Source organism: Tamandua tetradactyla, chromosome 3 (assembly GCF_023851605.1).
Source record: "Tamandua tetradactyla isolate mTamTet1 chromosome 3, mTamTet1.pri, whole genome shotgun sequence".
In the NCBI taxonomy this organism is placed as follows: domain Eukaryota; kingdom Metazoa; phylum Chordata; class Mammalia; order Pilosa; family Myrmecophagidae; genus Tamandua; species Tamandua tetradactyla.
The window spans coordinates 24,401,516-24,429,118 of NC_135329.1; the positions used below are offsets into that span (position 1 = coordinate 24,401,516).

The 27,603-nt window shown below is 39.3% G+C and overlaps 1 long non-coding RNA gene, 1 other non-coding gene and 1 pseudogene across 2 annotated transcripts; 1 reads left to right on the forward strand and 2 right to left on the reverse strand.

The window, feature by feature from the left end:
• Window positions 1-7,926: 7,926 nt before the first annotated feature.
• On the forward strand, window positions 7,927-9,301 carry LOC143675515 (elongation factor 1-alpha 1 pseudogene; annotated as a pseudogene).
• Window positions 9,302-9,672: 371 nt separating this feature from the next.
• LOC143678473 (U6 spliceosomal RNA) lies at window positions 9,673-9,778 on the reverse strand. The gene has a single exon (XR_013173280.1). It is a non-coding gene; the product is annotated as a U6 spliceosomal RNA (small nuclear RNA).
• A 5,209-nt stretch (window positions 9,779-14,987) lies between these two features.
• On the reverse strand, window positions 14,988-22,976 carry LOC143675991 (uncharacterized). Its single transcript, XR_013171742.1, has 2 exons — window positions 22,882-22,976; window positions 14,988-15,164 (listed from the first exon to the last, which is right to left on the reverse strand). It is a non-coding gene; the product is annotated as an uncharacterized LOC143675991 (long non-coding RNA).
• Window positions 22,977-27,603: the final 4,627 nt, after the last annotated feature.

Consider the following 27,603-nt stretch of genomic DNA (forward strand, 5'->3'; position numbering starts at 1 on the left):
GTTGAATTGTATTATTAAATTCTATCACTTTGGCACTCCCTACCTCACATAGCTCCAGGTTAACGCTAAAAGTAGTATTCAACAAACTTCTTGACTTGTCTCAGAATTGCACAGGAAAGTCAAACACAAATTAATGCTTTCTTTCTTCCATTAAAAAATTTTATTATCAGAAAACATCCAATGAAAATATTCCTTTAGATGTAGTAAATCCTCAAATCCATAATTCACATCTCTTAAGGTATTTTTTAAGCACCTAACTGCCTATAGGAAATAAAAAATTAACGAAAAGGTATGGTCCACCAAGACGCTAAAAATATGTAACTTAAGACAGCCATGTGGATGTAAACACAGAAGGAGAAAGGAGAGAAATAAAATGTAAATATGAAACCAAATCTGCAAACTGTTCATGTCAAATTCAAGTCATAGATCACAGAAATTTTGTGGGTATGAGCACTTTGAGAAAGGGATAGGGGTATCTTGGGACTTAAGAGAGGCTATTAACCCTTTCAGGTCAATCAGGGAAGTCTTTGGAAATGTGGGGAATTTTAGAGACTATTTTATTTTAGGCAGAGAGGCAGATTAGCAAATTGTTCGGAGGAAAAGAATGACATTCCAGGCATATAACACAGCTTTGAAGAAGACACCAGGTCCCTAAATTAATAATTCAAGTTCTGCTCAACACATCCAACATCAATCATAAGACTAACATTAATTATCAGCTACGTGTCAGACTGTTTTCAACTACAATCATATGAGGATGAAATCATTCATCTCATGATACAGATGAAAATGGTTGGATAGGAGTTACAGGAGTATATGTCTTGGACCTCTCCCTCCAGGAGCTTCAGTATAGTTGAGAACACAACATTTACACATGTGAAACAACAGCTGAATAAACTGTACCTTGGTAAACATCAGCTCTCCAGAACTGTCAAATGTTGTATCATTCTGGAGAGATGAGTTTTCTGGACATTTAAGGAGTTGTTCCCAAAATATAAAATACTGACATTAATGAAAATCACTCACTGTACTTTGCTCCAGTACAGTAATCTCTCAGCACCACTGAAGTGTGTGTATAAGATGGTTCATTTTCTACAGTAAAATTCTTTGTATTTTATTTTACATTTTAAAGTCTCTTCGTTAATAATTAGTTTATTAATGTACCTTTGAATTTGATGACTATAATCTATCATGGACTGCTGAACAAACTAATCTTATTAGGTTTGGTTGTAAAATAACCAAGAAATGAACCCTAAGTAAGCCTATGGATTTCTTCTTTTAAGAAAAAATTTAAACTGATAAAGAGACTGCTCAGAGCCCCTCCCCTCCTCTTTGTTTTAAAGTTTCTTACCTGATCATTGATTATATTGTACAGAATTGAGAAATCAGGAGAACCAAGTACGAGGTAGATAAGATATTATAGTATATTAAAACCAGTAAACTGAATATAATTGAGCACTAAAATATTTTACAGACACTATACTTGAAGATACGAGTAGAAAAATAAGAGGATAATTTTAAGTAATGGTATAAGAGGAGAGTAGTAAATGTGTAGGAGTCTTTTCTCTGGACAGTCAGGAATCAGGTTTTATTGGAAGCACTTTAGATATTATTGCTTTTCATTTTGTGAAAGATAATATTGATGCCAAGAAAAGTTAACCAACTTATTCACTTCTTCCAGATCATACTGAACAATTCTAAAACTCTGATCATTTGACTTCTTAGTCCACCTCAATGTATCTATTGTCACTGAAAAATGAATACATTTTTTTCTGAATTGAAAGAGAGAAAGTGTATTAGGAGACCCAACCTTATGAGTAAATTAGGTAAACATTTAGTTGCATGACAAAAGAAGGAAAGAGCCCTGCCATTCAAACCAAAACATCCCTCCTCTCCCTCCACCATACTACTGAGGAACCTGAAATTCCATGCTTTAATTGTTTTCTTAGAAGCTTTTTATTAAGAAAATAAATCACTGGCTTCCATTTCTAGTAATGACAGGCTAGGAGTTTAGACTACCATCCTAGTGAAAGCAGTTATAAAATCTAGATAAAATATATATTTTTAATCTTCTTTCAGACTTCGTAGAATTGACATTGTACTGAGATTTTATTAGGCTAAAAAGGAAGGGAAAAGGGGGACCTGGAGATAGAAGATTATGGAAGCTGCTTTTGCCAGGAGGGATTTGCTTATTTGGACAAAAAAAAAATTAATCATTATATTGACATATAATTTACATAAATAAAATTCAACCATTGTAAATGTACAGTTGATAAATTTTTACAATATATGTAGTCATATAACTACCTCCACAATCAAGAAATGTAACATTTCCAATATATCCCAAAGTTTCCTCTTGACCTTTTGCAGTCAGTTTCCTCTCTCTACCCCAAGCCAGATCATCACTGATCTGCCTTTTCTCATTATAGTTTTGCCTTTTCTACAATGTCATGTAAATGGAATCAGATGATATGGAGTGTTTTGTGTCTGTCTTTCAATAATATGTTAATGTGGTGAATTATATGGATGGATTTTCAAACATTAATCCCACATTGCATTCCTGGAATAAACCATACTAGGCCATGTATTATTATCTCTATATTGCTGTACTCAATTTGCTAATATTTTGTTGAGAATTTGTATCTGTGTTCATGGGGGATATTGGTCTGCGATTTTCTTTCCCCCATAATGTCTGCGTGCAGTTTGGGTAGCAGCGTTATGCTGACCTCAACCTTTTTAAATTAGGAAGTATTTCCTCCTCTTCTATTTTCTGGAAAAATTTGTTTAGAATAAATTTCATTTTTCTCCTTAATTGTTTTATAGAATTCACCAGTGAAATCCGCTGGACCTGGAGTCTTGTTTGTGGAAGGATTTTTGACAGAGAATTCAATTTATTTATAGATTTATGGCTATACAAGCTATTATGAATGTTATATTGGTAAGTACTGGCTTTTGTTGTACTCCTTTCAAGAATGAAGGGTCCTGGGGGAATGTGAGAAGATGGCAGGTGCAAGCTCCTGGAATCATTCCCTCCACAGAAAAACTATTAAACAGGCAGGAACTGTCTGAATCAACTATTTCTAGTCCCCAGAACCCATTAAAACACTGTACAGAATCTAGGAAAGAACAGGAGGAAGAGGCTGGTAAATACGAATAAATTACTCTCTCTATGCAATGTTTACCAGTGCCCATCCCCACTCTCATGGCAGGCAGCAGTGGGGTCAGTGGGGTCAGAGCCTCAGGCACAGCTTTCTGGCACAGCAGAGGGACATGAAAATCCACTTCTCCAAAGAAGACATACAAATGAACAGAAAGCACGTAAAAAGATGCTCAACATCATTAGCCAATAGGGAAAATTCAAATCAAAAGCACAATGAGATGCCATTTCACACACACTAGGATAGCTACTGCTACAAATGGAAAATTACAAGTGTTGGATAAGATGAACAGTAACACTTATTCATTTATGGCGGGAATGTAAAATGGTTCAGCTGCTGTGGAAGACAGTTTGGCAGTTTCTCAGAAAGTTAAGCATTGAATTACCATATGAACTGCCAATCTCACTTCTAGGTATATACCCCAAATATTGAAAGCAGGGACTCGAATGAATATTTGCACACCGATGTCTCAATTGTCAAAAAATGAAAGCAACCCAAGTGACCATTAACTGATGAATGGATAAGCAAAATGTCAAATATACACACAATGGAAAGTTATTCAGTTGTAAAAAAGAATGAAGTTCTGATACATGTGACAACATGGATGAAACTTGAAGACATCATGTTGAATGAAATAAATCAGACATAAAAGGACAAATATTGTATGATTTCATTGTATATGAAATAATTAGAATAAGCCAACTCATAGATTCAGAATCTAGACTATAGGTTACCATGGAAAGGGGTTGGGGTTGGGAACAGGGAGACAAGTCTTAAAATGTTCAGGGTTTCTATTTTGGATAATGGGAAATTTTTGTTAATGGATGGTGGGTATGGTGCATAACATCATGAATATAATTAACAGCACTGAATTATCTATCTGGATGTGGTTAGAAGGGGAAATGTTAGGTTGTATATATGTTACTAGAATAATTTTCTTTTAAATCCATGAACTAATGGATTTGAAACAGTGGACTCTTAAGTTAAACTATGGAGTATAATTAATAATATAATTTTTAAGATGTGCTTTCATCAATTGTAACTAATGTACTACACCAATGCAAGGTTTGAATAATGAGGTGGTTTAAGGGAAACCTGTAATTGGTGCCTGATATTTCAATAAACCCACCAACTTCTCTAAACAAACAAACAAGAGTGGTGGACCTTTATTGGGATTGAGTTACATGTGGATTCAATCGATCCTTTTGTGGTTTGATTTTAAGCTTTGTTAGGGCAGGTCCAGAGCAGCTTTGTTCTAGGACTAATTTATTCTTACTACTGAAGCATGGCTCTTCTAAAGACTCTACTCAGAGACCAGTGGTCTACTGACAAATGTTTAACAACTGACACTCCAGGAAAAAAGAAAAACATACTGATTTCAGCATTTTTTGATTTCTTATCATGGCTATTTCAAGCTACCAATGTGACATCAAAAAGCTCTCAAAATCCCTAAAAATTTAACCATCAGCTCTCTTAAGCTTGTTCAAGCCAGGTCCAGCACACCACTGCCAATGCCCCAGGTGTTATGAGGTCTCTCACCCTGGCTAGTGAAAACCTAAAATATTCCTAACTTTATGAGAGCTTCAGAAATTGTTTGGTTTACTGTTTTCTGGTGGTTCCTCCCCCAGCTTTAGAACCTTTTAGAGGTTCACCCCACACAAGTATGGTTTAGGACTCAGCCTAAGATTCAAGTGGACACCTTTGCATAGCCTCAGAGCACTCTCTATATACAGTTCCCTTCTCTCTATTACTCTGCCCCACAAATTATAGCCACCTCAGATTCCCAAACTCCAATCTCTGACTTCTCAATTAGCAAGACCAACAGGCTCTGCTTAGGTTTCCCCTCTTTTACTGCAGCCTGGAAAGTGTCTATAGGTAGTAACTGAGGCACTTGTGGGGCTTATTTCCTTCACCTAATTTCTTTCAAGGATCCCAGTTCTAAACTGACCGTTGTTTGATATCTGAAAACAGTTGTTTCATATGCTTTGTTCTGCTTTCTAATTATTTTCAATTGGAGGGCAATACTCAGTTGGCCCAAATTTAAACTCTGGTTTTCACTGCATCATTTGGGTAAGCAGTGAATTACCTACAGTTTGCCAAAACAAACATTACTGTCAAACTTCTATTTCCCTTCTATCCTCTTTGTCTGGGGGAATGGCCTTCTTATATAATTGGGGAGAGGAATTGAAATTGAAATTAGACAAATAAATATAAGATAGCATCTACCTGCCCTCAATGATTACAAGTCTTCTGGCTCTAAAAAAAATTGCATTCTATGATACTCAGAGAACTTGTGGCTGAGACTGCCCAATTTTTATTGTTAGTGATATTTGAAGGTTCATAGACAATAAATGAGGTATCAGAAATCTGCATGATTGTGGTTCTAATTTTCAAAATGAAGAGGGTGGTGTTTTAGTTTGTTAATGTTGCTAAAATACAATATACCAGAAATGGGTTGGCTTGTATAAAGAGAATTTATTGAGTTACAGGTTTACAGTTTCAAGGCTATAAAAATGGCCAAACTAAGGCATCCAGGGAGAGATGCTTTGACCCAAGAAAGGCTGATGTGTCCAGAACACCTCTGTCAGCTAGGAAGGCTCATCTGTTGGTCCTTCAGCTTTTGGTTTCAAATGGTTTCCCCAAGGGCATTTTCTTTCTTCATCTCCAAATGTCTGTCTTTATTGGCCCTGAAGCTTTTTCTAAAATGGTTCCCTCTTAAACGACTCCACTAAATGACCCATCTTGAATGGGTGTAGGCACATCACCATGGAAACCACCTGATCAAAAGATCCCACCCACAATTGGGTGGGTTACATGTCCGTGGAAACAAGTTGTTCAAAAAGATCCCACCCAACAATATTGAATTGGTATTAAAGAACATGGCTTTCTGGGGTGCACAACAGTTTCAAACCAGCACAGAAGGTGTGCAATAATCCAATCAGTTGAAGAGTTTTAAGGGAGAAGAGAGAATTTTCATGTTTCTTCAGCCAGCCACTCTATCCTGTGGAGTTCATCGAGATCCTTCATCAAAATTGCCTGACTTGCAGCCTGCCATACGGATTTGGGACTTTTGCATTCCCAGCGTTGTGTGACACACTTTTAAAGGTCTTATATTTACTGATATCTCCTATTAATTCTATTTTTCTAGAGAACCCTGCCTAACACACCTTGATGTGCAATCAATGGCTCACAATATCATCACATGATTGTGTATTCATCACCGTGATCATTTTTGGAACATTTCCATCACCTCATAAGAAGAAATAAAAAGTAAAATGAAAAAACTCGTACATCCATGTCTCTTATCCCTCCCTTTCACTAATGACTAGTATTTCAATCTACCCAATTTTTTACCCTTTATCCCTCCCTATTATTTATTTATTTTTGTCCATATTTGTTTACTCATCTGTCCATACCTTGGATAAAAAGGAACATCAGACTCAATGTTTTAGCAATCACCCAGTCACGTTGTAAAAGCTATATCATCATACAATTATCTTCAAGAATCAAGGCTACTGAAACATAGCTCAACAGTTTCTGGTACTTCCCTCCAGCTACTCCAATATACCATAAACTTAAAAAAGATATCTAAATAATGCGTAAGAGTAACCTCCAGGATAACCTCTAAACTCTGTTTGAAATCTCTCAGTCACTGAAACTTTATTTTATCTCATTTCTCTCTTACCCCTTTTGGTTAAGAAGCCTTTCTCAATCCCATGATGCTGGGTCCCGGCTCATCTTAGGAGTTCTGCCCCACATTGCCAGGGAGATTAATGTCCCATGTAGGGGAGAGTGCAGTGAGTTCACCTGCCAAATTGGCTTAGAGAGAGGGACCACATCTGAACACAAAAAGAGGCTCTCCGGGGGTGACTCTAAGGCATAATCATCAGGAAGCTTAGCTTCTCCTTTGCAGGAATAAGTTTCATAGGGGTGAACCCCAAATTGAGGGCTCAGCCTATTGATTTGGTTGTCCCCACAGCTTGTGAGAATATCAGGAATTCCTCAAATGGGGAAGTTTAATGTTTCCTCCTTTCTCCCCAGTCCTCCAAAGGGATATATTAAGGCATCACTATAACCGATACAAACTAACAAGATCTCACACCCTAATCAAGATTCCATGTATTTATGGTGTTCAACTAAATTGACCCTACAAGTTAAATTATGTAGTGCATTACCCAAAATATAAATTTTGCACCAAATAAACATCTCTCCTTTTGGTCTCATGCAGAAATTGAGGTTTTAAAATATGGACCATATCATCCTTTACCCTGTATTCTGATTTCCCTTAGTCCTATCCAGATCAGCTTCATTCATATTTCTATTTGAAGTCTGATCCCTTTTTTCATCTTTTTAAACAGTTCCTATATGGGGTTCTGCTGGCTTTCATAACTTCTCTCTGAGTCTCAGGTGTTACATAAATACCTGAAGTTTCTGGTAATGACCAGGTTATATACAAGAAGCTCAGTGTTTCAGAATTTAGAAATAACAGTTACACCTCCTGAATATATGTGACTCCTCTAAGAACTTATAATCTAGGACCCTTTACAATAGGCCCCAACCTGATAACCCATGATCTCAAATTCAATTCACTGAGGAGAAAGAGAATCATAAAAAATGATTTTTATGGTTGGTTTTCTACTCTGACTAAATTCAAAGGCACAAATGACCCTGTTTCCAATTATCAAGATGGCACTGACAGCTTTTTTGTAATGGGTTTGCCACCAGAACACGGGTGTCATGAAAAAACATGGCTATAGCTTAAGCCAAAATGGGAAAGGAAAAGACTCATGTCAACATTGTCATTATTGGACACAGAGATTTGGTCAAATCCGCTGGCCATCTGATCTACAAATGTGGTGGAATCAACAAAAGAAACATTGAAAAATTTGAGAAGAAGGCTGCTGAGATGGGAAAGGGGTCCTTCAAGTATGCCTGGATCTTGGATAAACTAAAAGCTGAATGTGAGTGTGGTATCACCATTAATATCTCCCTGTGGAAATTTGAGACCAACAAGGATTATGTGACCATCATTGATGCCCCAGGACACGGAAACTTTATTAAAAATGGCACATCTCAGGCTGACTGTGCTGTCCTGATTGTTGCTGCTGATGTTGGTGAATTTGAAGCTGGTATATCCAAGAATGGGCAGACCCAGGAGCGTGCCCTTCTGGCTTACACACTGGGTGTGAAACAACTGACAGTTGGTGTTAAGAAAATGGATTCCACCAAGCCACCTTACAGTCAGACGAAATATGAGGAAATTGTTAAGAAAGTCAACACCTATACTAAGAAAATTGGCTATACCCCTGACACAGTAGCATTTGTGCCACTTTCTGGTTGGAATGGTGACAACATGCTGGAGCCAAGTGCTAATAAGGCTTGGTTCGAGGGATGGAAAGTCACTCATAAGGATGGTAATGCCAGTGGAACCATGCTGCTTGAAGCTCTGGATTGCATCCTGCCACCTACTGGTCCAACTGATGAGCCCTTGCATCTGCCTCTTCAGGATGTCTACAAAATTGGTGGTATTGGTACTGTGCCTGTGGGGCTGAGTAGAGACTAGTGTTCTCAAACTGGGTATGGTGGTCACTGTTGCTCCAGTAAATGTTTCAACTGAAGTCGAGTCTGTTGAAATGCACCATGAAGCTTTGGTGAAGGTCTTCCTGGAGACAATGTGGGAGTCAATGTCAAGAATGTGTCTGTAAAAGACGTTCGTCATGGCAATGTGGCTGGTGACAGCAAAAATGACCCACCAGTAGAAGCAGCTGGCTTCACTGCTCAGGTGATTATCCTGAACTATCCAGGCCAAATTAGTGCTAGTTATGCACCTGTGCTGGACTGTCACCCAGCTCATACTTCTTGCAAGTTTGCCAAGCTGAAGGAGAAGGTTGGTCACCATTCTGGCAAGAAGCTGGAAGATGGCCCCCAATTCCTGAAATCTGGTGATGCTGCCATTGTTGATATGGTTCCTGGCAAGCCCATGTGTTGAGAGTTTCTCTGATTATCCTCCTCTGTGTCATTTTGCTGTTCATGACATGAGACAGACAGTTGCTGTGGGTGTCATAAAGGCAGTGAACAAGAAGGTTGCTGGAGCTGGCAAGGTCACAAATTCTGCCTAGAAAGCTCAGAAAGCTCAGAAATAGGTTGAGTCTTTTGTCTAAACAATTCAAGGCTGACCTCTCAAAAGAAGACAGTTTTCTCTTTAAAGTTTGTTTTAATGGGTCTCAAAATTCTGTGACAGATTTTTGGTCATTGTTTCCATTTAAAAAGTACTGATTTTAAAAACTGGTAACTTAATTCAGAAAGCTAAATGAATATTACCCAAAACACCTGCCACCCCAGTCTTAATCAGTGGTGGAAGAACGGTCTCAGAACTGTTTGTCTCAATTGGGCATTTAAGTTTAATAGTAAAACAATGCATTGCAAAACCTCCAGAAGAAAAATAATGTTTTGTGGACAATTTGTTTTCATGTGGCAGTTTTAAGTTTTTAGTTTTTTGTTTTGTTTTGTTTTGTTTAAGATGGAATGCTTCATGAATTTGTGTGTCATCCTTGCACAGGGGCCTTGTTAATCTTCTCTGTATCATTCCGATTTTAGTGTATGTGCTCTGAAGTCAGCATTAAGTTACTAGTTTTTAAAATCAGTACTTTTTAAATGGAAACAATGACCAAAAATCTGTCACAGAATTTTGAGACCCATTCAAACAAAGTTTAAAGAGAAAACTGTGTCTTCTTTTGAGAGGTCATCCTTGAATTGTTTAGACAAAAGACTCAACGTATTTCTGGTGTCCCATCTGCTGAAATTTGATAGTTCAGAGTTAAGTTCTGTTAGGAGAGAAATTAAGTTTTTTTTTTTTTTTTTTTTTTTTTTTTTACCTCTAAGGAGAGGGATCATGACTTAAGCTGTTTTAAGTACTTTCTAAAATACAGTGGTTTGTTGGTAGCAACCTTGGTTGGTACGGAAAAGTGGAGGGTAATTTGTAATGTTTATAAGCTTCCTTAGACCACCTTCTGTAATAAAGGCCATGTGTTGCATATAGAAGATGCACTGACAGTCCACGGGTTGAGTTGGAAATAGAGAGACACTAAAAGTCACCATTTGATTCTGCTAATTTTATGCTTATATGAGGCAAGGCTCTAGGTGACAATGTTTTTGACACCTTAACAGAGTTTTGTGGAGTTGAGATATAATGATGTTGACTGCTTGTTCTTAGATATACTGGATACAGTTATAAGGAAAAGGGATGAGCTGAAGGCCTCAAATTTGCCACTTAAACACCATATGAATGATCTAAAAGTTTCTAAATGTGCCCTGAAAGAAAATCTTATTTCTTACAGTTGCAGACATGAGATTTCTGAAAAACAAACCCAGAGCCTTTTTGTGTGAGTAGCCGATTCTCAACCTTGCAGGGTGTCTACTGTTAAAGTAAGGGCTTTAATTGGAAAAGAATGGGATCCTGAAACTTGGGAAGGGGACATTTGGGTTGATAAAAATGGCAGTGGGGACATGGAAACCCTGGATTCTGCTGAATCTTTGCTAGATAGACCTGTGATGGTTTGTCCTGACGAAACACCTGTCCCACCTCCAGTCTGCCCTAAGGAAATAGCTACCCAATCTCCAGGCTGTCCTGAGGAAAGAGCTTCCCAACTTCCAGCCTGCCTTGAGGAAACAGCTTTCTAGCCTCCAGTACCCCCTGAGGAGTCAGCCATTCAACTTCAACCTAAAGAGATTAACCCTTCAGTGCCTCTCTAAGCCTGTAACCACCTCCCCCGGGGAAACAGTCCTTACTCCTCTATCTAGAATTATTAATCCTGTTTCACCAGATGAAACTGCAATGGAATGCCCTGAGGTAATTGGCTTGAAAGACATTTCTAATTCTTTACATGACACTCCTCCCAACCATCCCCATTTTTTCAAGACCTATAACTAGACTAAAGCCCCAACAGACCCCTAAAGGTGAGGTACAAAATGTCCACCCATGAGGAGGTATGCTGTACTCCAAAAGAACTGCATGAGTTTTCTAATTTATATAGACAGAAATCAGGGGAATATGGGTGGGAATGGATATTAAGGGTGTGGAATAATGGTGGAAGGAATTTAAAATTGGATCAAGTTGAATTTATTGATCTGGGTCCACTAAGTAGAGATTCTGCAGTGGTTAGAAAAGGCATTGACAGCTTATTTGGGGGGGTTGGCTGAAACATGGATCAAAAGGTGGCCAACATTACCTGAGGTCGAGCACCAGAACTGCCATGATATAATGCAGATGAGAGGATCCAACAACTTAAAGAGATTTGAATGTTAGAACAGATTTATCATTGAAGACTTGCTCACATATCCCAGGAATGTCCAGTGGAAACACCTTTTACCAGAACCTTGAGGAATAAATTTGCGAGACTAGCTCCATCATCCCTGAAGAGCTCTGTAGTTACCCTTCTCTGTAGGTCAGATATTACCATGAAAACTTCTGTCACAGAGCTGGAATCCTTAAACCCAATGGGGATGATTGGACCCCAAGTTGGCAGAAGCCAGGTGGTAGCACTTAATCACCAAAGACAAGGTGGAAGTGGCTATCATAATGGACAACAGACTCAAAGCAGCAGTCAAAATAATGTGATTTGCAGAGACTTATGGTATTGACTAGTAGCTCTTGGGGTATCTAGAAGTAAAATAGATGGGCAGTGCACTAAATTCTTGTTTGAGCTGTATAAGGGTTCTAGGTCAAGTGAACAGAAGACTAACTTGAATTACAAAAATAGAGAGTCATGGTCCCTTAAACAATTCCCAGACTTAAAACAGTTTACAGACCCAGAAGCCCTTGAATGAAGGGAGGGCTGGGTACCCTTGGGGAAAGGACCTTGTAATACTGCCCAAAATTTACACTGTTAACCTTCCTCCTAGCTTTCCTCAAGGAGACCTACAACCTTTGACCAGGTGACTGTGCACTGGGGAAAAGGAAATGATCAGATAATTGGGGGATTATTAGACATTGGCTCAGAAGTAACACTAATTCCAGGAGACCCAAAACATCACTCTGGTCCACCAGTCAGTATAGGGGCTTATGGAAGTAGGTGATTGATGGAGTTTTAGTTCAGGTGCATCTCACAGTTGGTCCATTGGGTCCCCAGACCCATTATGTGCTTATTTCCCCAGTTCTGGAATGCATATTTGGAATCATAATACTCAGCAACTGGCAGAATCCTAACATTGGTTCCCTGATTTGTGGAGTGAGGGCTATTATGGCAGGAAAGGAGAAGTGAAAGCCACTAAAACTGCCACTACCTAGCAAAATAGTAAATCAGAAGTAATACTGGATTCCTGGAGGGATTGCTTTGATTAGTGCCACTCTTGAGGACTTGAAGGATGCAGGAGTGATGATTCCCACTACATCCCCATTCATTGCTCCTATTTGACCTGTTCAGAAAACAGATGGGTCTTGGAGGATGACAGTGGATTATCATAAACTTAGCCAGGTGGTGACTTCAATTGCAGCTTCTGTTCCAGATGCGGTATCATTGCTTGAGCAAATGAACACATCCCCTGGTACCTGGTATGCAGCTATTGAGCTGGCAAATGTTTCTTTCTCAATAGCTGTTAGTAAAGACCACCAAAAACAGTTTGCTTTCATCTGGCAAGGCCAACAGTATACTTTCACTGTCCTACCTCAGAGATATATCAACTCTCCAGCACTATGTCATAATCTTGTCCAGAAGCACCTTGATTGTTTCTCCCTCCCACAAGACCCCTTGGTAACACCTCTGTCAGTGAGGAAGGCACATGGCTGGCATCTGCTGGTCCTTTGGTGTTTGATTTCAAACAGCTTCCCCAGGGGCACAAGACATCACACTGGTTCATTTTATTGATATCATGTTTATTGGACCTAGTGAGCAAGAATCAGCAACTACTCTAGACTTATTGGTAAGGCATTTGTGTGGTAGGGAATGGGAGATAAATTCAACAAAAGTAGAGGAGCCTGCCACCTCAGTGAAATTTCTGGGTGTTCAGTGGTGTGGGGCATGTCAAAATACTCCTTCTAAGGTAAAGGATAAACTGCTGCATCTGGCCCCTCTTACCATCAAAAAAGAGGCACAATGCCTAGTTGAGCTCTTTGGATTTTGGAGACAGCATCTTCCTTATTTGGGTGTGCAACTTCAGCCTATTTACCAAGTGACCAGAAAAGCTGCTAGTTTTGAGAAGGGAGTAGAATAAAAAGAGGCTCTGTGATAGATCCAGGGTGCTGTGCAAGCTTTTCTGCCACTTTGGCCATATAATTCAGCAGATCCAGTGCTGCTGGAAGTGATCAGTGGCAAATAAAGATGCTGTCTGGAGCCTATGGCAGACCCCTATGGGAGAATCACAACTAGACCCTTAAGATTTTGGAGTAAACAATCCACTGCAGATAACTTCTCTCCTTTTGAGAAACAGCTCTTAGCCTGATACTGGGCCTTAGAAGGTACTGAATACTTAACCATCAGCCACCAAGTTGCCATGAGGCCTGAGCTGCCTATCATGAGCTGGGTGTCATTGACCTACCAAACCATAAAGCTGGATGTGCACAACAGCACTCCATCATAAAATGGAAATGGTATATAAGAGATAGGGCTCAAGCAGGTCCTGAAGGCACAAGTAAGTTACATGAGGAAGTAGCTCAAATGTCCGTGGCCTCTACTCCTGTCACATTGCCTTTTCTTTCCCAGATCAGAGTTATGGCTTCTTGGGGAGCTCCTTACAGTCAATTGACTGAGGAAGAGTAACTTGTGCCTGGCTTACAGATGGTTCTGCACAAAGTGGAGGTAACACCCAAAAGTGAGCAGCTGCAGCACTACAGTCCCTTTCTGGGATGTTCTGAAGGACAGTGGTTAGAGAAAATTCTCTCAGTGGGCACAATTTTGAGCAGTGCAACTGGTTGTTCATTTTGCTTGGAAGAACTGGCCAGAGGTGCATTTGTACACTGACTCATGGCTGTTGCTAATGGTTTGGCTGGATGGTCAAGGACTTAGAAGGAGCATGATTAGGAAATTGGTGACAAAGATGTCTGGGGAAGAGTTTTGTGGATAGATCTTTCTGACTGGGCATAAAAACAGATATTAGTATCCCATGTGAATGCTCAAGAGAGGGTGACTTCAGCAGAGGAAGGTTTAAAAATCAAGTGGATAAGATGACCCATTCTGTAGCTACAAGTCATCCTCTTTCCCCAGCCACTCCTGCCATTGACCAATGGGTTCATAAACAAAGTAGGTGTGGTGGTAAGGAAGGAGGTTATGCATGGGCTCAGCAACATGGACTTTCACTCACCAAAGCAAACTTGGCTATGGCCATTGCTGAGTGCCCAATCTGCCAGCAGCAGAGACCCACACTCAGTCCCCAACATGGCACCATTCCTTGAGGTGATCAGCCTGTATCTGGTGGCAGGTTGATTACATTAGACCACTTCCATCATGAAAGAAGCAGTGATTTGTTCTAAATGGTTTGAATTTTTGTTTGTTTTTTTGATTGATTGAACCCAGGTCTCCCACATGGTAGGCAAGTATTCTACCAGGAATGGCCTTTTGAAGATCCAGTTATGGTGCCAACTAGGTGGCAATGCTTTGCAGGGCTGGGACAACATTCTCTGGGAGGCTGTGTATGCTTTGAATCAATGTCCATTCTATGGTGCTGTTTCTCCCATAGCCAGGATTCATGGGTCCAGGAATCAAGGTCTTGAAAGGGGAGTGGCACCACTCACTATCAGCCCAAGTGATCCACTAGAAAAAATTTTGCTTCTTATTCCTGAAATCTCAAGCTCTGCTGGTCTAGAGGCCTTAGTTCCAAAAGGAGGCATGCTCCTACTAGGAGACACAACAATGATTTCATTGAACTGGAAGTTAAGACTGCTACCTGGCCACTTTGGGCTTCTCATGCCACTGAATCAATAGGCACAAAAGGTGATTACTCAGCGGGCCACGGTGGCTCAGCAGTTAGAGTTCTCGCCTGTCACGCTGGAGACTGGGGTTCAATTCCAGGTGCCTGTCGATGCAAAAAAAAAGGGGGTGGGATTACTGTACTGGCTGGGGTGATTGATCCTGACTATCAAGGGGAAATAGGACTGCAACTACGCAATGGATGTAAAGAAGAGGTTTCCTGGAATACAGGAGATCTCCTAGGGCATCTCTTACTAAAGCCATGCCCTGTGATTAAGGTCTATGGAAAACTGCAACCATCCAATCCAGGCAGTACTACCAATGGCCCAGAAACTTCAGGAATGAATGTTTGGGTCACCCCATCAAGTAAAGAACCAAGCTGAAATGCTTGCTGATGGTAAATGGAACATGGAATTGGTACTGGAAAAAAGGTAGCAATAAACATGAACTACAACCCCGTGATGAGTTTTAGAAATGAGGTCTGTGATGGTGTGAATATTTCCTCCTTGTTCTGTTATAAGTATGTTTGTTTTTGTACATAAAGCAAATGTCTTGATTTCTTCTTACCACATGACATAAGTTATATTGTTCATGTTATAGTGTTTAAATTATGGGATATCAAGTTTAAGAGTAAATGTTGCCTAAAGACTTGCACCCTATTCTGGAGAGATTTCATGCATTCTGGTTGTATGCAGGACAGTTGAGTATTGTTAGGCAAAATGTTAGGCAAAAAAAAAGAGAAACACTTCACCCAACAGCTTACTGTTGTGCAAATATTGTTAGGCAAAATGTATGTCTGTTATTGTGTTCTGTTTAGAAATTAAGCATGTTTTTAAGGTGGTGTGTGTAGCTGCCAAGTTAACAAAGGGTGGACTGTGATGGTTATGTTCTGGTGTCAACTTGGCCAGGTGATGGGCCAGTTGTCTGGTCAGGCAAGCACTGGCCTAACTGTTACTGCAAGGATATTTTGTGGTTGCTAAACCATACGTTTGGTTTATTAAATCGTCGGTCAGTCAATTGTAGCTGTGACTGAGTACATCTACGATCTCACAAATGAGATAACCCAGTCAGTTGCATTTGATCCAAGCAGTTGAAGACTTTTAAGGGAGAAGAGAGAATTTTCACCGTTTCTTCAGCTAGCCAGCCTCTACTGTGGAGTTCACTGAGACCCTTCATCGGAGTTGCCAGCTTCACAGCCTGCTCTACAGATTTGGGACTCTTGCATTCCCACGGTTGCATGAGACACTTTTACAAATGTTATATTTACAGAGATATCTTGTTGGTTCAGTTTCTCTAGAGAAGCCTGACTAATACACTAAGTAACCATTATTATTTATGATAGTTTATAGTGCTTAAAAGGACTGGTTTCTCTGTATTGGCATTCTTTTTATGGTCTTGGATGCTGTGCCAACACTTCTATAAACAAGAGAATCCTAAAATAAATGCAGTGATTTTGAAAATTTTCATCCCTAACAACCCCTTTAATTTTTCTCTCCCTTGTGAAAGCCAGATTTTTAAGAGATATCCTATGAAAATTATACTTAATAATTAACAAAATGAATCTGCAACACATGTAGTGTCTGATTAGCATGAAATGTCCAGTTGGAATTCATATAATTTAAGAAGAGGCAGAAATAATAATAATAAGGACATATCAAGAACCTTACCCTATGCCTGGCACTGCCTACGTGTCTTCCCTGAATCAATTAGGTAAGCCTAACGGCCATTATATAAGGTAGCCATTACTATTTCTGTTTTGCTGATGAGGACAAATGTTCAGAGAGGTTGAATAGGTTGGACAATTTTCACATCTAGCACCGTGGTGCTGCAATCAAATTCAGGCAGTCTGGCTCAGGACTCCAATTGTTCAACCTTTACAATGCATAGTTGACACTTGAATTAAACATTGTGGTTAATTGAATACAAATGAGTGATTTCCATTAGATTTCCTGAAAAATGAAAATAGCTTGTAGATATCTATTACCACCTTTAAGAATACCTACGTAGAAGCCTCTGCTCTAAAACTTAGAATACTGATTAGTGTCCTGAGCCTTGCAGTGAACAAATTCTGCATAGTCCTGAAGGCATCATCATTAGAAAGCCCAAAGGATGCTAAGATATTACCAGAAACAACCAGGCTATGTGTGTAAAATTAGAGGCAGCGCTACAACAGTGTGCTTGCAACCCAACCAGAATTTCACTTTTTAAATGTGGGCTTATTTAAAAGAGAAACACTTCACCCAACAGCTTACTGTTGTGCAAATATGTATTTAGGGACATTTGAAATTGTTCTATTTACTTAGTCATCATTAATGGCTACTTTGGATCTATGACAGCTGGATGTGTAAATATGGCTCTTAGTTCTTTCTCAAGGTATCAAACTGGTCCAATAGACCATAACAACTTCTTGAGAGAACAGGATTTCCTGGAAGCAAAATCTGTGGGGTATCAAACAGGGCTTACAGTGCTTTAGGAGTTTTTAATTAGGCAATTTCATGGAGCTCTCCTCAGAGCTTTATTTCAAAAGTTATTAGGAAATTTGGCTGCAACTAAAATCTGAATATTAATGAACTTGAAAGCCAAATATTGATATTTTTATGCAATTTTATTGAGATATATTCACATGCCATATAATAGCCTGAAGTGCATAATCAATGGTTCACAGTATCATCATATAGTTGTGTATTCATCACCACATTTTCAGTATTCAAAAAAATACATATAAGAATAAAAATAAAAATGGAAAAAGCATACAAAACATCCTATACCCCTTATATTTTATTATTAACAAACAATAAAATCATTCTCTATTTTTTGCCCTTATTATTTTTTACTCGTCTGTGCATACACTGGATAAAGGGAGAGAACACTGATTTTTAAAAGCCGAAAGCAGTATCAGAATGATTCTTTATGGGCAATAAATAGATAATAGGCAAGGAGACATCATTTAAAAAGAGTTTGTGTGCAGCCAAATCAAACATGCTAGGCAGTGAAGCTATGATAATTCTGATTACCATGCAGTAAAACAGTATTTTTTGATTTTATCCAGAAGGAACATAGATATTATTTCAATAGTAAATAGTACATTGAGAAATGATAAACTTGACTGGTAAAGTTCACCTCTTATGTCCTCTGAGATCTGATATCATATGAAAATCCTTCTCTTCTGTATTCTGTCGATGGGACTCCAGCATGGCCTACGGGGCCCAGCTCAGCTCCCACCCCTTCAATAAAACCTTCCCCATCACTCTTGGCTCTGCGTTTGTAGAGCTTGCAGATCTCTAGCCCCTCATTTGTGCCTGTACCACTCATCTGGTCCTTACCATATGCCATCTCATGTTATTAGCTGTTATTTTATGCTCACTTACTGTAACGCTTTGATTAGCAATGAACTCTTACTCACACCTATTCCCATGAAGCACTTAAAGCAGTGATTTGCCATTAGTAGCATGTTCTACTCTTGGAGCTACTCTATTCTCTTTGAAACTTGTCATATAGATTATCTAACGTGGCTCTCTTGGTATCCCTGTGCAGTAGATTGGATAATTTTCATTATCCTAATTCATGCCCAAGGGAATTATGATTCAGAGACTTGAAGCCAAAATACGAGACACTTGGCTTGGACTTGTCCAGGCCTCCTTTTATTGAAAAATTTCTCTTTCTTCCCCTCATTCTTTATCACTTATTAAATATATTACTAAGCTAAGGGTCCCTTAGGAAAAGAACCCTCTTTACTTTCAAGGCAAAGAGTGTGAGGAGAGAGAGAGAAAAAATGCGTATGAATCACAAAGTCTGCTTTTCCCATTAACACAAGCGGGCAGAAAAAAATTTGCCACAAAACCACCCAACCTTCCTTCTGTGTTTCCTTGGTCAGTTCTAGGTCTCTTTTTCCAGTAAAACAGTGTAAAACTGCTACTTTACTTAAACTTCTGACCCTATCATCTACCCCCTCATTGTCCTCCTTTTTTGGATTTAATAAAAAGTGTCAGGGGGAAACTCTCTCAACAACACCCTATCTGCTATACAAAGGGCTGGAAGTGGAGAGGGGAGGAGAAAGGAGTGGGTATGAGCAGGGACAGAAACCCCTGTCTCCCAGACAAGAGACCAGGTGGCTGAGCGTGCGTGTGTCAGCGGGGGAGACTCCACCCTCTGCATGCACAAGCACCAAGGGTCACCACCTCCAAAGAGCCACACAGCATCTGGGGAAGCTGAGGCTAGCAGACACACCCCCTGATGGGTCACTGAAACTTTAGGGAAGGAAGGGAGACGGAGGAACCCCAGTTTGGGAAGAGGGTCTCATTCTGTGGACACTTAATGTTTACAGGCCTGTTTCCACAACCTTTCTCTCACTACAGGGACTCACAAAGCAGAGTGTGAAGCTTGGAAAAGCATAGTCAGCTTAGAGAAGACAAAAGCAATGCTCTCTTGTTGGGGCTGGAGGGTGCAGGAATGAGGAATGGAACGGAGGGAGCATAGAGAGCAAAAGAATGGAAGAGATCAACGCTGGGGAGAAAATGTTAACAGCTTTTCTTTGAGACGTGGATAGTTCAAATGAGAGTTGTCACTACCCCATATGGATGGACCATAACTAGTTTTTTGACCACCTTGATACTGTTGTCCTCCACCTTTCTCCCCAATCCTGTAGGCTGGGTATCATCTAGCAGTGACTAGTAAGATGATTTAATTTAAAAGAGAGTAAGAGAGAACGATTTTTTTTGTGTGGTGGTGGTGGTGGTGGTGCATGGTCCAGGAATCGAACCCAGTTCTCCCACATGGAAGGTGAGCATTCTAACCACTGACCCACCCATGCACCCGAGAGAATGATATTTTATCAACAATAATGGAACTGAAGTTGAAAGGCACTCCAAGTTTAGAAGTATGATCTGTTTGCAAAGATGAAGAGTGCAAAGAAAACTTTGGAGCAGGATCTTTGGAACTGTATGTCAAGCCAAGCTTGTGCTTTAGCCCTTAGAGAAGCGATAAAACCCTAAATAAAAAGACATATAGACACAGAGCAAGATTTGCATGCAGTACAGTTCTATCGGCCCCACATACCCACCCTCTCTGCACACATGTACTCTCTCTGAGATTCACAAACGTAAACATACACCCATTCCAGTTTACTCCACTGCTCCTAGATCTGAATCTAGAATCTAGAATCTAAGGACAGGAGTGCTGAGCAGGCTTAGGGAAGAGGCACCTTTTACTGCTCGGGGTCAGATATAATCTAAAGGATCCCCACTCAAAAATGAGCAGGGAGTCTGGAAAAAAAATATGCCAGAGGTCTTGAGTTCCTGGAGCCTTTGAACTCCAAAAGCAGTGAGGGATTCAGACCACATTTCCTTGTACTATGCTACTATGATAAAATGTATCAGACATAATGTAAGGCTATTAGTCTGGAAAAGCCAGCAAAGAGTTGGAACTCGGGAGGCCTAAGTGCAAACCTATTCCTCTTCTCTAAACAAAGCACTTTCCTGTGTGTCAGTTTCCCCTGCTGCAAAGTGGATTGTGTTCTCCTGTGCTTTGAGTTATTGCTTCTCAGTACAGTTGTATAAAGAGTTTTTCCCCCCACAAGGCTTGGTTAGTGGAAGTGTGGCTGGAATTTAGTCCCTGTGCCACCTCAGGCAGTGCACTTAAGCAGTACACAAACTGCCCAACTGGACAGGGAAGTCCTGACTAAGTAGATAATTGTCTCCTTGCCTACTGCTAAGATAGCTCTGCTTCTCATGGCACAACTCACCCAACCCAGTCAAGACATTCTTTCTAATGCTCATCTTGCATAAGAATACCTGTTTTTCTCCTGAGGCTACCAGAATGACATGTGGGAATGAAGTCATTCCTTCTCTACTTAAAGAGGAGTGCTTGGCCCTCTGTTCATCCTGCCACCTATGCTAACTCAGCTGAAGGCTCTCGGAGGGTCTCCATTGCAGTTCCCAGTACAATGCGTTTGGAGTTTTTTAGTTCATGTCACATTTTAACCCAGCATCTAAGCAATTAAAATCCTGTATCTATTGTCAGTATGTGATTATCATCTGGTTTGTTCAGATCTTTGTTTTGCATAAAATTATTACTTCTCCTTTACAGGGGATCAGACATAAAGGTAAACAGTCAAGCAGCTGAGATTTTGCTAAGCTGTGTTTACCTTGGATGACAGGATTCAGTGCTTTGCTGGACTGTGAGAGATTTTCTTAGCCGCACCTCTGCCCGGGCTGTCTTGTTCTGCCCTCTCTATCACTGGGGAGAAATCCAAAATATTTGTCTACCCAGTGTTGCCGAATTCTTTCCTTTATAACAGCTTAAGGTCAAGGTTGGGAGAACAATGGCCCCAGTTAGGAGAAGCACCCAGCAACAAAATGTTGAGGTCAGCTACCCTGGGCTTCCTTCTAAGGGTTTGGGACTGGCTATTCACCTATCTTCTGAAAAAGAAACATTTGGTCAAGGACAGAAAATTCTGGTTTCTCTAAGTAGCAGATTAAAAGGAGAAACAAAATAGAGTACAAAGATCACTGGGCTAGTTGTCTGGAGATTGAGGTTCTATTAACCAAGGCTATTTTGCTTGATTTCTCTGAGTCATATCTGTAAAACGAGGCAATACAATTGAATAATTTGGAAGTTTCCTTCCAGTATTTAATTGGAAGGGTCTATGACATTTGGTAGCTTTAGCAATGTATTTTCATCTCTTTTGAGTGAAATTTATGGAGTTAGAGAAAAATGCATATTAAAACAGCGGAGTTCATTTGCAATCTAAATTTTTAAATGTGGGGAATCTTTGTAAAAGTTAATTACGTGTAAGTACATTACATGTAAGTACATGACAGCGCAGAAATAATGTGTTGTGGGCTTTAAAATATTTTAATTCAATTGCTATTTAGTCTCCCAAATTTAGATGATGGATTCCTATCAATCACAAAGGACCAACAAATCAATAGCAAAATAAGGAAAGCTGTAAACAGACTGTTCACAGAAGGAAAATACTCTTAAGCATGTGACAAAATAGACAGTCTCACTCACTATAAGATAATACAAAATAAAACTACTCTGAATAACCATTTACCACTTCTGAGATTAGCAAAGATCAGAAATTTGGCAGCATAGCCTAAATTATCCACCAATAAGGGACTGTTTAAATAAATTATGCCACATCAATACAACAAAATAATATATAGCTGTGCAAAAAGAAAACTAAGGATACTTTCTCTATGCTGAGACTGAAAAGTTTCCAAGAAATAGGTCACAGTATATAATAAAAAAGAAGGTACAGAACGCTGTGTACAGCATGTTGCCATTTGTTTGATTTGAATAAATAGTTGGTTTGGAATTCTTCTTCAGTTAAATGTTTTCTCTCTGGGCTCCTCACTGGGAATGGGATGAGTCCACTGTCAGGACTTTCTTTAGGGTGTTAGATAAGAGACAGGGCATTTGTGTATTTCCCTCTTCACAGGGGCCACCTGTTTCTTTCCTCCCTCTGTTGTCTGTTGAGGCGGTTCAGACTGGAGTGTCTTCACACGTGAATGTGCAGCTCCCTATGCCTCTGCCTGCCTGCTCCTGCAGGTGCTAAGACTTACATCCAGGGCAGAAAAGGATGCCCAGAAGGGAGGAAATGGGGATGGGCCTGGGAAGAGCTTAACTGGGATAGCTATTCTAGAAAGGGCTTCAGAACCAGAAAGATTGGCTAATTAAAAGGGAGCAGAGAACTAGCAAGTCATATCCATACCTTTGATGGAAATATTGGGAAATGCATTACAAAGAAATTGAAGCCCAAATCCAAGATGGTCTGCGTCAGCTGAAATCAAGAAAATAGTTCATTCGCTTTCGTTCCTTACCCTGATAATTTTCCCTGTGGCTCAAGGTTTCTCCTTATGTTTGAGATCCCAAGCCTGGAGCATCTCTGAGTTCCATTGGAAAGGGATGGCCTTTGCCTCTGAGGTTTTGGTCTCTGACTTCACTGATCAGCTGTTTCTGATAAGGCAAACTCAGCCTGTCTCCTCCAATCCCCTCCCCTTCCTTATTTTCCAGGAGTCATTGTTTTCTTTCTTTCTTTTCCTTCCTTCCTCCCTCCCTCCCTTCCTCCCTCCCTCCCTCCTTCCTTCCTTCCTTCTCTCTCTCTCTCTCGTATGCTGTATGATGGGGGTCACATTTTATTCTTTTTCTAGGCAAGTATCCCATTATTGCAGCATCATTTGTTACATTTAGGGTGGGGGGGAAGGGCAGTGCAAAGGCCAGGAATCGAACCCAGGTCTCCCCCATGGCAGCCGGTGGGAATTCTACCACTGAACTACCCCTGCACCCCCCAGTACTGTCAATGTTTTAATCTTCCACAAATAAATGTTCTGATCTTCCAAAGGTGCTTTGGGAAGGAGGGAGTTATTATCAAAAGAATTCTTTTAGGAATAATTGTGCACCTTGGAGGTATAAATACGGGTGGCCAGAGGAAGTAAGGTTGGGGTGCTGCTAGTCCTGATTCCCTTGCTGCCAGCTCCCTTGAGCTACTGAAGCATCATCACCCCTGGCCATTTGGCCCCTCCATTCAGCTCTCCCCTGGGTTTCCAGTACCTGCTCCCTTCAGTTTCCCTTTAGAGGACTTCCCTAACTGCTGCTTCTTGTTGCGAGTTACTACCGCATCATCCCTTCCTGCTTTTCCTAGCCACTGCTCACACCTTTTTAACAGTTCCTCTACTAAACTCTCACATTATTCCTTTTGAGAGTGAGTGTGCCTTATGCTCTATTCCTTTTGAGAGTGAGTGTGCCTTATGCTCATTGCCGGGACCCCTGATGGACAGACCACACTTACAAAGCAAAGAATCATCATTGGCTGTCAAAGTGTGTTAGGTTTTTGATCAATAAGGTTCTCTTAAAGCGAGTTCTATTATTACCCAGACTGTTGGACAGAAAAGTTTATTTTTGCCTGGAAACTTCCAGATCTATGAAATAGCATCTAAGCATATTCAAGGCCATTCATTCACACATTTGATCTAGACAGCACTTACTTGGCCACTGTTGTAACCCAAGCCCTGGTTAGAGCCCAGCGGGTATATAAAAAAAAAATAAAACACAGGATCTCTGCCCGCAGTGTGATTTCCACTATTATTGGTGGAATTAAGACGCTCACAAACAAAAGAAAACGCAAGGCAAAATATGAAGCGTTGTTGTAAAGCTGACTTGAGATATCTAGAAGCTTAAAAACCAGAAGAGTTTGGTTTTCATATTTACAGACGAGATCACAGGACATTAAGTAACTAGTCTGGGTTTATATCAGCACTTATACCTGAGCCCAAGTCTCTGTCCTCCAGGGCGGTGCTGCTTCTCTACCATCCTGCCGCCCCTTTAGCAAATATTCCATTTACAATGGCGAGGTCATATTTCATGAGGTTCGTCTAAGTTTTCTGGCTGGTCGTGACTTTTAAAAAACATACAAAGATTCATATATGTGTGAATGAGGGTATATTATAAAAATATAGCACAGGTACTATAGAGACAGTGTGATATATAATGTTAAAAGGGCTCGGTCAGGAACCAAAGAGAAGAAGCTGACCCACAGCCTGGGGGATTTCCTCTGCCTTTTTCTGGCTCCGATAAGGCCACCCCCAGGGGGTTCTGGTCATTATGTGACTTGGCCTTTTAGAACTTTTGCCACCCTTTTGTGGCTGCATCATTGAGCTAGCCTTCCTGTCCCCCGTGGAAGCTTCAGGAATAATGTGGCTCTTAGGACCAGCGGGGAGAGCAAGAAAAGGGAAGCAAAGAGGACAAATGCTTTCCTGAAGTTAACAGTTGCTGCTGACTTTTCATGCTTCCTTGTGGTGACATTTCTAATTAGAATCACCTTTACCTTCTGACACAGCCAACCAAAAGTCTCCAGAGAGCACCTTCCATTTCTTGGTAGAGTTTCCAAAGACTTTTGAAAGAATTATGAAAGAGTGTACCTTAGGAAAAGTTCAGTTTAACTGAGAAATAAGAAAGTTGAAACTTTTAAATAGGAAGTGCTTTTTAAAGTAGAAATGGTGAGAAATAAAGTTATATGAGTACTTATGTATGAATCGACATCATTAAAATAAGTGAATGTTTGGAAGCCATTAAAAGTGATCAGTAACTAAAGTATTAAATAACAAAAGCATGTAAGATGGGGTCTGTTGAAACTTTCAGAAGTCTATGGTCATGCAACATAGTTTGAAAAAGAAAAGGAAAGGCACTGTGGCCTTCCATCTCCTGCCAGGGCACCCACTGGCCTTAACCGATCAGAAGGCAGGTGTGTCCATTACCCAGTGCTTACAGGTGGGGGTCTTCCCAGGCCCTACACCTGTAGTATTTGTAGAATGGGGCAGTTTCCATTTACTACTTTTACCTGGTTATTTATCGATTTAGCATGTATTTAAGTAGCTAAAAATGCATTTGTATTTTGACTAAGAAGTGATAAACACAGATACAAAATAGATCCATTTGTGACCATTTCCATTTTCCTAGACCTGAAACCTGAGACATGAAATGCAATCAAATTTTGTAATCAAAGATATGATAAATAAGATTAAAAGGGAAAAAGCACGACTGAGTTTGGTTTATCATAGGCGTGCCATATTTAACAATAAAAATAACCATATGAACATATTAAAAAAGAAAATAGAACAAATGATCATCTTCATCGATTCTGAAAAAGGCTTTGGTAAAATTTGACATTTATTCACAAAACAAAAGAGCTTTTTGGCACACTATGAGTAGAAATTTGGTAAAGTCTATTTACCAAAACGCCAAAGCAAGCATCATAACTAATAGCCAAACAGTAAAAATATCCTTATATAATTAGGAATGACTTAAGGATGTCTCCAGTTGCTTCATTTAGTGGAATCTCTACCCCACTTAGTAAGACAGAAAAATAAACAAATAGAATACAGAAAAAAAATAAAATAGTCAATGCGAACAGTATAAATGTCCACATAAGAAATTCAAGACACTCTTACATACCTTTAGAACCAATAATAGGTACTGAATAGTTTATCAATTATATAAAATGGACAGCATTCTATATACCACAAGACAGAAGTTGAAAAATACAATTTGCCAAAAAGTGACTTGCAAAGTACCTGGGGAAAAAATTAACAAGAGATGCTTAAAAATTTTTTAGAGAAAATTATGAAATGTTACTGAAAGATATAAATAAAACACAACTATATAATAAACAAAATTCTCCTCCAAATAATCCCTACATTTAATACAATTTCAGCTAAAGTTTTCAACATGGTTTTTTGCAAATTTGATAAACTAATAAAAAAATCCTACTGGGGAATAATGGGACAAAAATAAACAAGAGGAAGAGAGCTTGCTCTATCAAATATCAAGACAAACTCTGAAGCTATGGTTATAGAAGCAGTTTTGATATTAACAAAGGGATATTTGTGCAGACACAGTTTCTAGAATGGACAATGGAGAAACAGAATACTTGGGGACTTGAAATATGACAGAGTTAGTACTACAAATCAGTGGAAAAGGATGAACTTGTCAGTAAGTGCTGCTGAAACATTGGCTGTAAGTAGAAGAAAGATAAAATTAGATCCCTACATGATGCACTAAAGGAAACTCTGTATGGATTAAATAAGTAAATGTGAAAGCAAAATTGTGAACTATGTAGAAGTAAATAGAACAATATCTTTGACTTCAGGTAAGTAAAATTTCTTACACAGGGAATAAAAACACAAATCTTGATAAAATGAATAAATTAGGCTGTATTAAAATTAAAAACTTCCTTTCAATAAAAAGATAGTATAAAATAAGGTACAAAGAAAATCCACAAAACAGGAGAAGAAATCTATAATCTAGATTATTAGGAGGTAGAGAAATTCTAAAAATCAATAAGTCAAAGCAAAAACTCTAGTTGAAAAGTGGAAAAATATTATGAACAGGCAATTCTCAGAAGAGGAAACCCTAAAAGCTAATAAACTTATAAAAGTGTTTTTAACCTCACAATATTCTAGAAAAAGAAAGATTTTTAAGTAGTTACATCTATTTTATTCCTACAAAGATCGGAAAATTTTCAGTCTAATAACACAAAGGATTGAGGAAGATATATGGAAAAAGAAACTTTTATCTCTTGATGGCAAGTCAGTAAAATGGATGGATTACTTTGGAGAACAGTTTTGTAATATCTATTAAAATGAGAATGAGCGTATCTTCTGACTCAGCAATTCCATTTTTCTATTTTAATGCAATTTTATTGAGATACTTTCATACTCCACACAATCCATCCAAATTATACAATCAATTACTGACAGCATCATTACATAATTGTGCATTCAACACCACAATCAATTTTAAAACATTTTCATTACTCCAAGAAGAAAAAAAAGAATACCCAAAACATCCCATACCCCTTATACCTCTCCCATCATTGATTCCTAGCATTGGTGTGGTAGATTTGTTACTGTTTATCAAAGGATATTAAAATATTACTGTTGACTATAGTCCATAGTTTGTAATAGCTGCATTTTTTCTAACATACCACTCTATTATTAACTCTTTATAAAAAGTTTCATACATTTGTTCTTATTCATGGAAGAAAT